Source organism: Coptis chinensis, chromosome 3, assembly GCF_015680905.1.
Source record: "Coptis chinensis isolate HL-2020 chromosome 3, ASM1568090v1, whole genome shotgun sequence".
In the NCBI taxonomy this organism is placed as follows: domain Eukaryota; kingdom Viridiplantae; phylum Streptophyta; class Magnoliopsida; order Ranunculales; family Ranunculaceae; genus Coptis; species Coptis chinensis.
In genome coordinates, this window is record NC_141458.1 from 116,240,295 (window position 1) to 116,252,966 (window position 12,672).

The window sequence follows — 12,672 nt, forward strand, 5'->3', positions numbered from 1 at the left end:
CAACTCATCATTTCTTGCATTCTTCTTTTAGATCCCATATTCATTGTTGAGATATGGTCCTCAGCTCTATGCCTTTTCTTAAAATCTGCTACAACCCCAAGCGTAGGTAATGCAGAAGCTCTAAAGGTCTTGTACGACTTATTCTCGTTTTCCTTCTGTTACAATGAGAGAAAACCAATTAATAACAAAGACTATCTATGCAAAGTTTAAAATAACATAAATAAATTAATACGCAAATTTAAAAGTGCAGAGTAAAACTACTATGCACATTTAAGAATGTAGAGTAAAACTACTATACAAATTTAAGAATCAGAGTAAAACTATCACCACATATTACACAAACATGAAAAACAGAAAGAAAACACTACATGCAAATTTAAGAATGTAGATAAAAAACTACTACGAAAATATAAAAATACATGGTAAAACTACTACATACACAAACATAAAAATTCAGAATAAACCCAAACTTGAAATTGCAAAACTATGAAAACTATAAAATACAGAGTAAAATCAATAAACAAATGTAAATTTGTATTTACAAACTAACTCGATATATAAAAATTCATTTTTTCATACAAATTTCTAAAAATAGGATTAAAGGTTGAAGATTCTCACCAGATTTGGTTTGTTTGCCGTAGTTTTTGGAGCAGCCATATTCTCAATTTCATCTCCATCTCTTCTAGAACTTGAAAGTTTGATTTTTTTTTTTTTTTTTTTTTTTTTCAATTTTTTTTTGTAATTGTAGAGTTCTTCATTTCTCTTTTGTTGATGATTCGTCACTTTATTATCCTAAACTATGTGAATTTAGATTTGCAAGAGAAGATATTTCAGATCTAAAAAGTTAGAGAAAAGGAAGTGAGAAGGAAGAGAAAAAATAGAAGGATTCACGGGTTCACGGATTTGTTAAGTGGGGGGTATTTTTGTCAGTTTCCTATTTTCTTAAAAGCAGGGAGATTTTGTGAGTTGTTCGGGTTTTAATGGACCGGATTTCTAACCAGGGAGATTAAACTCAAATCCTGGTTAAAATACCAACATATTCGTGATATTCCAAAACTATAGGTATTCATTATTCAACATCATGAAGGCAATTGCATCTAAACAGTAGACGTATCAATCCGTCCTAGTTTCTTAATTCTTACCACGTCCCATAAGCCCTTGAACACAAAGACCTAAATCAATTAGCTTAGTGATTTTTAAATCAAAGCAGCTCCATTCATTCCTCTGGCTTCCCACAACCCCATAAACAGTGCCATCATCAATCATCATACACTTACAAGGCCTAGATATAACTTGTATGAGCCATTATGTGAATATACTTAGGAAGAAAAGTCACAACAAAGACTTTTAGTGAAGACAATTATTACTCTTTTTTTGTTTTGAACATTATATCCTTTTTGGCGTTAGACTTGTGTGGTTGGAATTTGCTTGGGATTTGATTCAAGAGTCAAGACGGTTGGATATTTTGACGTGTGAGTATGGATTGGCCGATTGGGAGTTTGAGACAGTGGAAGAATGACCTCGATGTAGACTGGCCCTCTGGCAGAAAGCGTTTTTAGAATGATACAGTGAAACAGTAAATATGAAAGTTCATCGGCTTAAAAGAACCCAAGTGAATCAGTAACGACCTATCTTGGTCTAGAGTCTAGACTTCAAAACTTCTTTATAAGATCAAGGTGAATGAAAAGGAAAATGCAATAGCAAAGAACTGAAATGGAAAATGTATGTACATAGATCAAGTATCATGCATTTGATGATCATATATTTATGTTTGCTTCTTTTTCATAACCACGTCCAAGCTCAACTACTACAAATATGCTCCAGCACTGCAAAATACACATCCAATAGCCAATTCCAGACCAATCTCAACCTCCTCCTTCCTTCCCTTCTTTCAAATGGTCCTCGAGATGGATTTTTTAATACAACTGTTGGAACTAGTCCTGATATAGTCTATGGCCTAGTCCAATGCAGAGGTGATGCCTCAACAGAAGATTGTCGACGTTGTTTGAATAATTCAGTTGTAGATGTTATCCGAAAATGCCCAAACCGAAAGGAGGCTACGCTGCGATACGACCTTTGCATTATACGCTACTCCAATACGCTGTTCTTCTCCCAAGTTGATAGTAATCCCCGAGGGATATTTAACGTGAAATATGTTTCTGATGCTGATGCTAATCGCTTCAACAGGCAGTTAGGAAACCTATTTAATAATCTGTCTACTACTGCTGCGTCTGTAGCAACAAAGTTTGACCTTGGATCAATTGATTACACAGACTTGAATGATATATATGGTTTGGTCACGTGTACTAGAGATTTATCAGCTACTCAATGCCTTTCTTGTCTACAGAGAATGATTAGTTTGTTACCAAGTTGTTGTGAAAACCGTATAGGAGCCCAGGTTTTCAGTCCAAGTTGTCATATAATATATGAGCTTTTTCCATTTTTTCAAAACTCATCACCATCTCCTCCTTGGCCTGTCCAAGGTTCACCACCACCACCGCAATCGAATTCAGGTAATATGATTAAAAGACCTGCTTAGTAGGATTACGGTATTGGGAATGGATTGTAATTGAGTATTGTTGTTTGTGCAGGAACTGGACATGGCAAATCTGTTAACGTTGTTGCAATTGTTGTTCCAGCAATTGTTGCGGTAATCTTAGCTGCAATTTGCGCATATTTTATAACTAGGAGAATTAGGAAGAACAGGAAGAAAAGGAAACCAGAATTGATTTGTAAGTTAGACTTTATATTCTAACTTGTTTTTTTAACATATTTTTTTGGTAGCTACAAAGGGTTGATATAAGATTGATGACTGGGTGAAAGAGATTTTTTGTCTACAGTAGCATCTGTAATGTCGGATTAGAACTTTTTTCCTGATAACATCAGTCCAATAACATCAGTTCAATTATGCAGACGAGGATGATATCAGAAGCGGTAAGTCCTTGCAATTTGATTTGGATATGATCAGGACTGCTACAAATGATTTTTCTGATGCTAATAAGCTTGGAGAAGGCGGATTTGGCACAGTATACAAGGTAAATTCAATTATTTAGCCTTAGGTCTGTTGCATTTTTATCAAATTTGAGATTTGAGAACTTTATCGAAGGTTTATGTGGCAACTGTAGTTCTCTTAATATATATCACATGTTTACAGGGTGAGCTTCTTGATGGGCAAGAAATAGCAGTGAAGAGGCTCGCTACGAATTCTGGGCAAGGATCACTAGAATTTAAAAATGAATTCGTTTTGTTGCATAAGCTTCAACATAGGAATCTTGTTAAGGTTTTGGGATTCTGTTTGGGGCTGGAGAAGAAAAACTACTTATTTACGAATACGTTCCAAACAGAAGCCTCGACAACTATATATTTGGTTTGTCTCACTGATCTACTATGCTTTATTCCTAGGATAATGTAATGTGTTTTGTTAATTATTTCTCTACTCATTGAACAGTTCCAGCTAGAAAGGCAGCTTTGGATTGGGAAAGGCGCTACAAGATCATAGGAGGGATTGCTCGGGGACTACTTTATCTTCATGAAGATTCTCGACTCAGGATCATCCATAGGGACCTCAAAGCCGGAAATATTTTATTAGATGAGGAGATGAACGCAAAAATTTCAGATTTCGGGATGGCAAAGCTTTTTGGAGTAGATCAAACTCAGGGCAATACAAGTAGAATTGTTGGAACACAGTAAGTATAACATATATGAACCACTTTGTTAATTTATTTGAAAAGGCATTACATTTTGGAATCAGAATTGCTCCTTCGATTGACTGCTCTAAAATTGGATGCATTCTTGGTTCCCATCTAAAAGAAAACTAATTGTTGATGTAGCGGGTATATGGCTCCAGAGTATGCAATGCATGGGAAATTCTCGGTTAAATCAGATGTCTTCAGTTTTGGTGTTTTGGTTTTAGAGATAATAAGTGGTCAAAAGATCAATTCTTTCTATGAATCAGAACTTGGCGAAGACCTTTTAAGCTATGTGAGTATGGCCATGGTTTTTATTTTCCCTTTTTCTTTATTCTTTAAGTGAAATAACCTATAAAGAATTGGTGCAGGGATGGAGACAGTGGCAGGAAGGGAATGCTTTAGAGCTGATAGATCCGACACTAACAGAATGCTATTCAAGAAATGAAGTAATGAGATGCATACACATCGGCTTGTTATGTGTTCAAGAAGATGTAGCGAGGAGACCTACGATGGCATCGGTTGTTCTAATGCTAAACAGCTACTCTGTCACCATTCCAATACCTACTGCACCTGCATTTTTTGTTAAGTAGTTGCAGAAAGGAACTTTGCTGGACAACAGAGGAGCATGGACCAAACAAGCCAATCAGTTCTCCAGACCGATCTATTAGTAGTTCCATTAATGAAGCATCATTGATTACCGAGTTATACCCTCGGTAACACTCATTGATGAAGAGTACTATGAATTAGAATATTTTACTTATTTGTTAAGGTTGCTGTTACACCACAATACTGCGAACCGTAATCACACTAGTATGAGAGCTATATTTGATATCGGCTGCACCAATTAGGTTGCTACACGTGAATCCATTTTGGGATCAAGCCATTATGTTCATCTCCAAGCTCCTCCTTTTTTTTTTTTTTATAAATACTTTAAGTCCTTTTATATCCCCCTCTCTGAAGAAATCCTAGGGCAATAGTTTGGTCTCTGGGCCCATATTCTCCTCAAATACACACTAACGGTCATTTCTTATCTCTTGGCCCAAGACTTATGAGGTACATCCCCGAAATATGGCTACTAGGCTTGCCCCTGGTGAGGGGTGACGATGACGATGGTTTGGTCGAAGTCCTCAAACTTCCTTGTTCTCTTTCTTTGAACTCTAGATATCCACGTTGTCCTGTTGATCAGCCTTTTAGTCTATTTCTCCTCGGGACATTTCGATCCAATATTGTCATCGGGACCGTATGCCCGCTGAAGTGTCCCATCGACTAATATCGGTTCTCATTCATATAACTCATTAGCGTATCCACGAAGGCTCTCATCCCGCCCGGCTCTCACTCTTCAAACTCATCCTCATGCCCGGTAAGTCTCAACCCAACCTATCCACTCTCATCTACAAAATTCACTATCGCATGTGCCAGAGTGTCTTGTCTATACCATAAGCTCCCTCCACATAACTTACTACTATGTGCACTCGAGTGTCTCACCCTTTTCAGCAGAACTCAACATTGTATCCGCCAAAGGGCTCATCTCCTTTGCCCTTACTCATGGACCTCAATATCCTCATGATCCATCAAGGGCCTTTGTCCCCTTCCAATTGGTTTGGAACTCGCTCAAAAGGAAGGTTCATCACCCCTACTTGTCTCTGTTTTTGGAATGAAGCATTTTGAGGCAACTCAAATTGCCCCCATGTTTGATTCGGATCTCATGTCCGCGATATCTCTTTTTGTATCTTCGACATCTTTAAAAGCTCCAACCAAAGGTACGGGGCTACTCTTTTGACCTACCAACCTTTTTTTGCCTTTCGTCCGTCCGGGAGTGGCTCTATCCCACTCCATTCTTGCTTGCTTTCGAATTCTCGCTTTTGGTTGGGCTCTCTTATTGCCCCATGTATCTCTAGCATTTCGATCCGCAAAGGCTCATCCCAATTATAAACTCGATCCTTAGTTAAAAATAAAAACAAAACTCTCAACTTTTGATGTATCTCTAACATCTTTTGATCCTTTCGAGGGAGATGGCTCATCCCACTCCGCTGGGAGTCGAAAACGGTTATTTATCGATGGGGGCTCTCTCAGAACCCCATGTATCTCTAACATCTCTCGATCCGGAGGATGTCTCTCATCCCACTCATTCTCGGCCGGTTATGAGTATCGGTTGGGGCTCTCTCATTGCCCCATGTATCTCTAGCATTTCTTGATCCGCGGAGGTCATCCCACTCCATGGCTCGAAACGTTAATTTGATTCAGGTTGACTGGGGCTCTCATTGCCCCATGTATCTCTAACATCTTTGAATCATATGCGGCTCATCCCACTGAGGCTGGACCAATTAATTATTTATCTTATCAGCTCTCTCATTGCCCCATGTATCTCTAACATCTCGATCTAGATCGGAGGGCTCATCCCACTCCGCGGGCTCGACCGGTTATGTCACGGTTAGCTTCTCATCTCTCATTACCCCATCTCTCTAGATCTCGATCCACCGGAGGGCTCATCCCACTGCTGGCTCGGACCGGTTATCACCGGTTGGGGCTCTCATTGCCCCATGTATCTCTAACATCTCCGATCCGGAGGGCTCATCCCACTCGCGGGTTAGGGTTCTCGACCGGTTGTCGCTTCACCAGATTTCGACCGGGTTGTCGCCGGTTGTATCAAGAGCCTGTCTTCCACAGCCGTGATGGGAGAATGCACTAATCATGGAATTCCATGTTATCACATCTCTGTTGTTCATAGTGTTTTGAAATGTCTTTATTGAGTCACCTAACTCCCCACACTTTGCATACATGGTGATAATTGAGTTGGATATTGCGACATCTGATTCAAATCCTGTCTTGATAACTTCAGCATGAAACTGCAAACTTAGCAGAAGCATGGAGTGATGGGCACAACACTTGAAAATACTTGCAAAAGTCATGTCATTAGGTTTAAAACCACTGAAATTCATTAGCACATAGAACTTGACCGCTTCTTCGGTGAAGCCATTTTGTGCACAACCACAAATCAATGCATTCCATGAGACATAATCTTTTAAAGGAATCTCTTCAAAGATTATAGAAGCCTTCTCCATCTTCTCGCAACTTGAGTACATGGTGATCATTGAATTCATCAATGTCGTGTCAGAACCAAGCCCTAACTTCTTGATTCTAGCATGGATCTGCTCACCCACAAGTGGAGCCTCAACATAACTACATGTGTCTATCATAGCACAGTAAGAGAATTCGTTAAGGTCTACACCTGACTCTTTCATCTTCCCCCATAATTTGAATGATTTGTCAAAAAAACCAAAACTGGTATATGCCATAACCATAATATTCCATGTGAAAACATCTGGCGCATCAATTTCACTGACGATTTTTTCCATGTCCTTTAGTTGTCCACATTGAGAGTACATCTCCAGAAGAGAGTTTCCAAGAGGTAAAATCATGTCAAAACCAGTTGTCATAATGCAACCATGAATCTGCTGTCCAACTTCTAAATCAACCAACCGTGAGCAGCTAGAAATGAGACTTGAATACGTGAACTCATCAACTTTGAAGCCTTCCAACTGGATAAGGTGCAAAACTCTCATAGATTCTTCGTACCAGCCATGGTTTCTGAACAATCCAGTCATAAGGTTGTATGATACAGCATCTCGCTCGTCTAAAACATTAAATACACGGGACGCATAATCTAAACTTCTACGTTTACAGTACATTGTCAGTATAATGTTATCAATTCCTACATCCTTGGATTCTCTCAGCTTAATAATGAGAGCATGAGCCTCCTTTGCACTCTCAAGACTTGTCACAGTAGCGCAACAAGAAAGTAAACTTGAGAAAGTAGATTCATTCAGTCTCATCCCACTTGACATAAACCAACCAAGAAGACCCAATCCGTCTTCACCTCGACTATTAAAAGCATATCCAGCAATCAGAGAATTCCATGTAACAATATCACGTGATGATGCATCTTCAAACAAACACACGGCATCATCCAAATAGTACGACCTTGCGTACATTGTAATAAGAGAATTCACAATAGAAACATTTGTACTTAGCCCATCCTTAACAATATAGCCATGAATTTGTACTCCATGATCAAAACCATCCACACTCGAACATAAGCTCAAAAGACTAGAAAGAGCATAACAGCTGAACGGAACTTGTGAAACAAACGAATATCTGAACAATTCGAAAGCATCACAGACTGAATTTCCTTGGTGAAGATACCCTCTTAGTAATATCTCAATAGAAATTTCGTCAAACTCATGCATTCCTTCTAATACTTCCATCGACTTCTTCATCTCACCTAGCTTAACATACACTGTCAAAAGTGCATTTCCTACAAGAAGATCACAAGATAACCCATACTTGAAACTTTCACCATGAACTTGCCTGCAAATTCCAAGACTGCCCATCTCTACCGAAGCTTTGAGAACAGAAACAAAGCTCGACTGGCTCGGACAAACTCCTGCACATTTCATCTGGCAGTAATAAGAGAAACCATCTTTAAAACAGCCTATTCCAGCAGAACCAGAAATCATAGTGTTCCAAGAAACAACATCTCTTTCAGGCATTTCATTAAACAACTTCCACGCGTCAGAAGTAGATAAACAGGAAGTGTATAAATGAAGAAGGTTGTGTCTGTTTCTGCCATTGTCTGAAAAAAGAAGAAACGGAGATCTAGAATGATCTCTGAAAGCTTCCCACAGAAACCGGTTTAAAAACTTGGGCCCAAAGCCCAACTAAGGGTCGTCTCCTTCACCAGCTCCCTCCACCACCAGCCACCACCGGATCAGCCACGCCTCACTTCCTCATACCCACGGTTTCACTCCTCATCGAAAACCAAACATCTTTAATTAACCAACCATACCCTTTCAACAACTGTCGAGATCTCTCCCCAATCTAGATCTCGACTGCCATTAACATTTGTCAAAGCTTCCATAGCACCACTCTCTCGCACCCAAGCAACCATCAACAACCCACATCAACCCAACCAATTCAAATCACAACAACAAGAGTTTATAACAACAAAATCAGGACCGGTGACGCCATTAATGCTTGGTTCAAAGCTTTGACAGCCACCCCCAATACCCCCAATCATCATCCAACCAGAATCAAAACATAATAAACAACATAAAGATTCAAATAACACATTTCAAATCATAGATTGGGCGATTTCTTTGTTTTGAGGTGGAAGACAGGTGATTCAGAGAGCTTCCTCCTCTTTGATGCGGTAGAAAACACAGACGAGGTCATGTTCGGTCCCCACAGACGGCGCCATTTGTTACACCACAATACCGCGAACCGTAATCACACTAGTATGAGAGCTATATTTGATATCGGCTGCACCAATTAGGTTGCCTACGTACCCATTACGGGATCAAGCCGCCGTAGTTCACTTCCACTCTCCTCCTTTTTCTTTCTATTCTCTGCCCCTCCTCCTCCTTTTTATATCCCTCTCTTAGGGTTTACTCCTAGGGCAATAGTTTGTCCCCGCCCATATTCCTTTGACCACTATAACATTTTCTGATCCTATTATCTCTTGGCAAAGATTTATGAGAAGACATCCCGAATATTTTTTACTTTGACAAATTTGCCTTTGAAGACATATTAATGAAAGTTATAGTAATTGTACACGTTCATGACATTATTAGCCATCTACAAGTGAATCTTTTTTGTGACATTATGAGCATCTACAAGCGATTTTTTTTTTTTTTTTATAAATACTTTAAGTTCTAAGTTAAATATGCGATGAAGAAATGTAGTACGTGATCAGACTCTGGCCAAACTTTTAGTCGACAATTGAGTAATATAACATTGTACATGAGGTTTATAACTTCATCCACCTAAGAATGAATCTGACAGATCAAGCACCTCAAATCCAATGTAACATTCATTTGATACCCCATGGGGTATGACCAGAGGGGTATATAAAAAATGTGTCATAGGCTGGTGAACTGGTGAGGGGTGACGGTTGTGCCATGGTTTGGTCTCACTTCTCTTAGGAAGTTGTTCTAGATCCTAGATAAAGGTAATTATCCGTCAATGTCTAACGTTGAGGCCTTTTTAGGTGTATTTCACCATAGAGTTGGTAAGAATATTGTAGTAAAGCCCTGCTTGGGCGCGAAATTGGGCGACCTAATGTGAAGTCCCATCGAGTATAATAGCACACAATGGTGGAGGTCCTAACAACTACTTAGTGGGAACGGTATCAACATGAACAGTATTGCATCAACATGAACAGTATTGCATGATTTGAATGGTATAAATGCTATCAGAGCCAAGAAAGACTTGTTCCAAACGTTTATGGGATGGTAATACCCCATGGGTGTGGCCCTAAAAGGTTAATGTATGTTATGGCACCTAGCTCGATAAAGGCTGATGATTGCTGCATCACATCACTTGGGATGTAGTCATAGATTCTGGATATAGGTAATGATCCATCAAGAGCATTTGGATGTAATGTTGGTGAGAACTCGTAGTTAAATGTGCTCGGGAGGAAACAATATCAAGATTGGGTTGGGGGGGGTTTTTAAGGAGATGGTGGTGGGACAGTAATACAACGTGGGTATAATTTGAAAGGGAATTGTTGTAAAGACGCCTATTGTATGAAGGCTAAGAGCATCTTTAAGAGAGCAACCAAAAAAATATCAAAATTTTGAACCACACCAAACACCAAACCAAAAAAATACCAACCATTTTTAGGAGCAATATCAAATGACGCGGTTTTGGATAAACCGCCCACACAATTTTTCCAAAACCGTGCCACTAAAGCCCATCTGACAGGCCCAATCCCATGCGGTTTTGCAAAAATCGCGCGGTATTCTCAACACCGCGCGATTCAATCACTTTCAACTTTTCTCTCAATTATAAACTCTATCCTTAGTAAAAAAATAAAAAACAAAAACCTACCTAAACTTTTGAAATTTTATCTGAATCCTTTTGAACCTTTCGAGGGTGATGACGATAATGACGATGTGTATTGGGAGTACACAAACGACATTGGCGATGGGGGAGAGGTGCAAGAACCCGAGGAAGTACAAGACGGTGGGGGAGAAGAAGCTGAGGATGTCGCGCCGACTGATAGACATTCTTATGTACTTGAGTATCAGATGAACGACTTCAATTGACAATTTAATCCCGGTGAAGCACTTGATATACAAGTTGTGTCTTCTACACGTGATACAAAACATGTGTTGAGTGCAGTGACTAATACTCAAGTAATTAATTAGTTTTGATTAAATATTTTGAATATTATGCATTAATTAGTTGAGTTGGACCAATTAATTATTTATCTTATACGCATTTTTTTTTTCATAATATCAGCATGTTATTGACTACCGAGTTAGATCGACTTTATTTGGTGTTAGAGAGTGGTGAAAGATTATTAAGAGTTTAGATGAGTTTGTACATATTAAAGATAGTATTTTATATACACCTTTGGGTCTTTTGGTTGATGTTGATTATAAGAAGGTTGATTGGGTAGTGGTCATAGCTTTAGTAGAAAGATGGTGGAATACAACTCATACATTTCATTTTTCTTGTGTGGAGTTAGGGTTCACACCACTAGACTTCCTTCACCATGATTTCTGGGTTGAGTATCGGTATAGGCCAACCGATACCTTTTAATACAAATTATGAGAATATGGATAGTATGCTTATGAGTTTTCCTCGCTTGGATGCAGATGCTTATGATTCTTCTGGTATTAAGCTATCTCATATTAAGATCAAGATATATGGACCCCTCTTCCCATCCCGATACATATAATGAGTTAGCTTTGACTGTTCTACCTGGTAGTGAGGGTGTCGATGTGTATGTTAGGGCTTTTTTGATATTTTTTATTAGGTATGTTCTGTTTCAAAATGGTCATTCTACGGTACGACTTGGATATTATGCTTATGTTTCTGATTTGCATAATATGAGAGATTATGACCTTGGTAGCTCAGTATATGCCACATTGATATCGACGTTAGATAAAGCTTCACAGACATTCGGAAGTAGAAGTCCTCAGATTGCAGGATTTAAAGGACTTTTAGAGATTTGGTTTTATGAGTACTTTCGATGTCTTTGTCTTAACATAGACTTGATTGCTAATACTCGCCCTAGATTTGCTAGTTGGTCAGGGTCTCACTTGACTTGTAACAGGGGGCAGATTAGAAATAATATATGTATGGCTCGTGCTCATATTGATATTAGATCATTGTCATCTATTGAGTGAAGACTTTGGCGTTTGTCTACTGCCTTTGACGATCCAGTTGTGCAACATGCTTGTGTGTTGTTACGTCATAGAGTTGTTTTTGCCGCACGTGACTGTAAGGTTTGGTACTGTGGTGACAGATATTGGAGACAGATGACTGGACGTTATAGAGTTCCATGTGCTCCCATGCCAGATGTTAGTGATGCGAAGTCGTGGAGTAGAACTCAAGTTCATGAAGTTCATGCCAGTTGTGGTCCTTGGCCAGATGCGTCTTCTTTTGTTGTTGAGCAGACTGCTGATTAGTATTATAGATGGTGGAACCGTGTCTCCATGGGTCCGTTGTTGCCCCCTGTTGGTCGGGCTAACAACTTCGAGTTTGTCGGCCTAGAAGGGATGAGACGTGAGCTATGTATTCCTCATCCGCCATAGCCTGTTTACAACCCACAACCTCTGAATGCATATCATCCAAATTCACGTAATGCGCCAAGAATCCTCGGATGTTTGCGTGTGTGGGACTTGATGGGGAGGCTACTTACATTTCCATTCCTGAGGTGTCTCGTGCTCGTTGCCATGAGTTAGAGCCGCAGATTGATCAGTATACCACGGTGAGTTTAGTTATTTTATTTTTCTTATTCATTATATATATAATATGTACTCACAATGTATTTTCTTGGATTTTCAAGGTGAGGTTCTTTAAGATATGAGAACCAGATTTGTATGTTTGATGGGATGAGGATGGATATATAGATTATCATTATAGCTAAGAAAGAGAGGAGTCATATTCTCAAACATATCAGCAATCCCAACGT

General features: G+C 39.3%; 1 pseudogene across 1 annotated transcript in view; it reads left to right on the top strand.

The window, feature by feature from the left end:
- Nucleotides 1-1,581: 1,581 nt before the first annotated feature.
- Nucleotides 1,582-12,672, top strand: part of LOC147513372 (cysteine-rich receptor-like protein kinase 10) — a 33,230-nt pseudogene continuing 22,139 nt past the window's right edge. Inside the window, exons 1-5 of the transcript XR_015215421.1 lie at nt 1,582-2,513; nt 2,592-2,732; nt 2,914-3,035; nt 3,155-3,367; nt 3,449-3,686. The product of XR_015215421.1 is annotated as a cysteine-rich receptor-like protein kinase 10 (transcript). The remainder of the gene's footprint in view (nt 2,514-2,591; nt 2,733-2,913; nt 3,036-3,154; nt 3,368-3,448; nt 3,687-12,672) is intronic.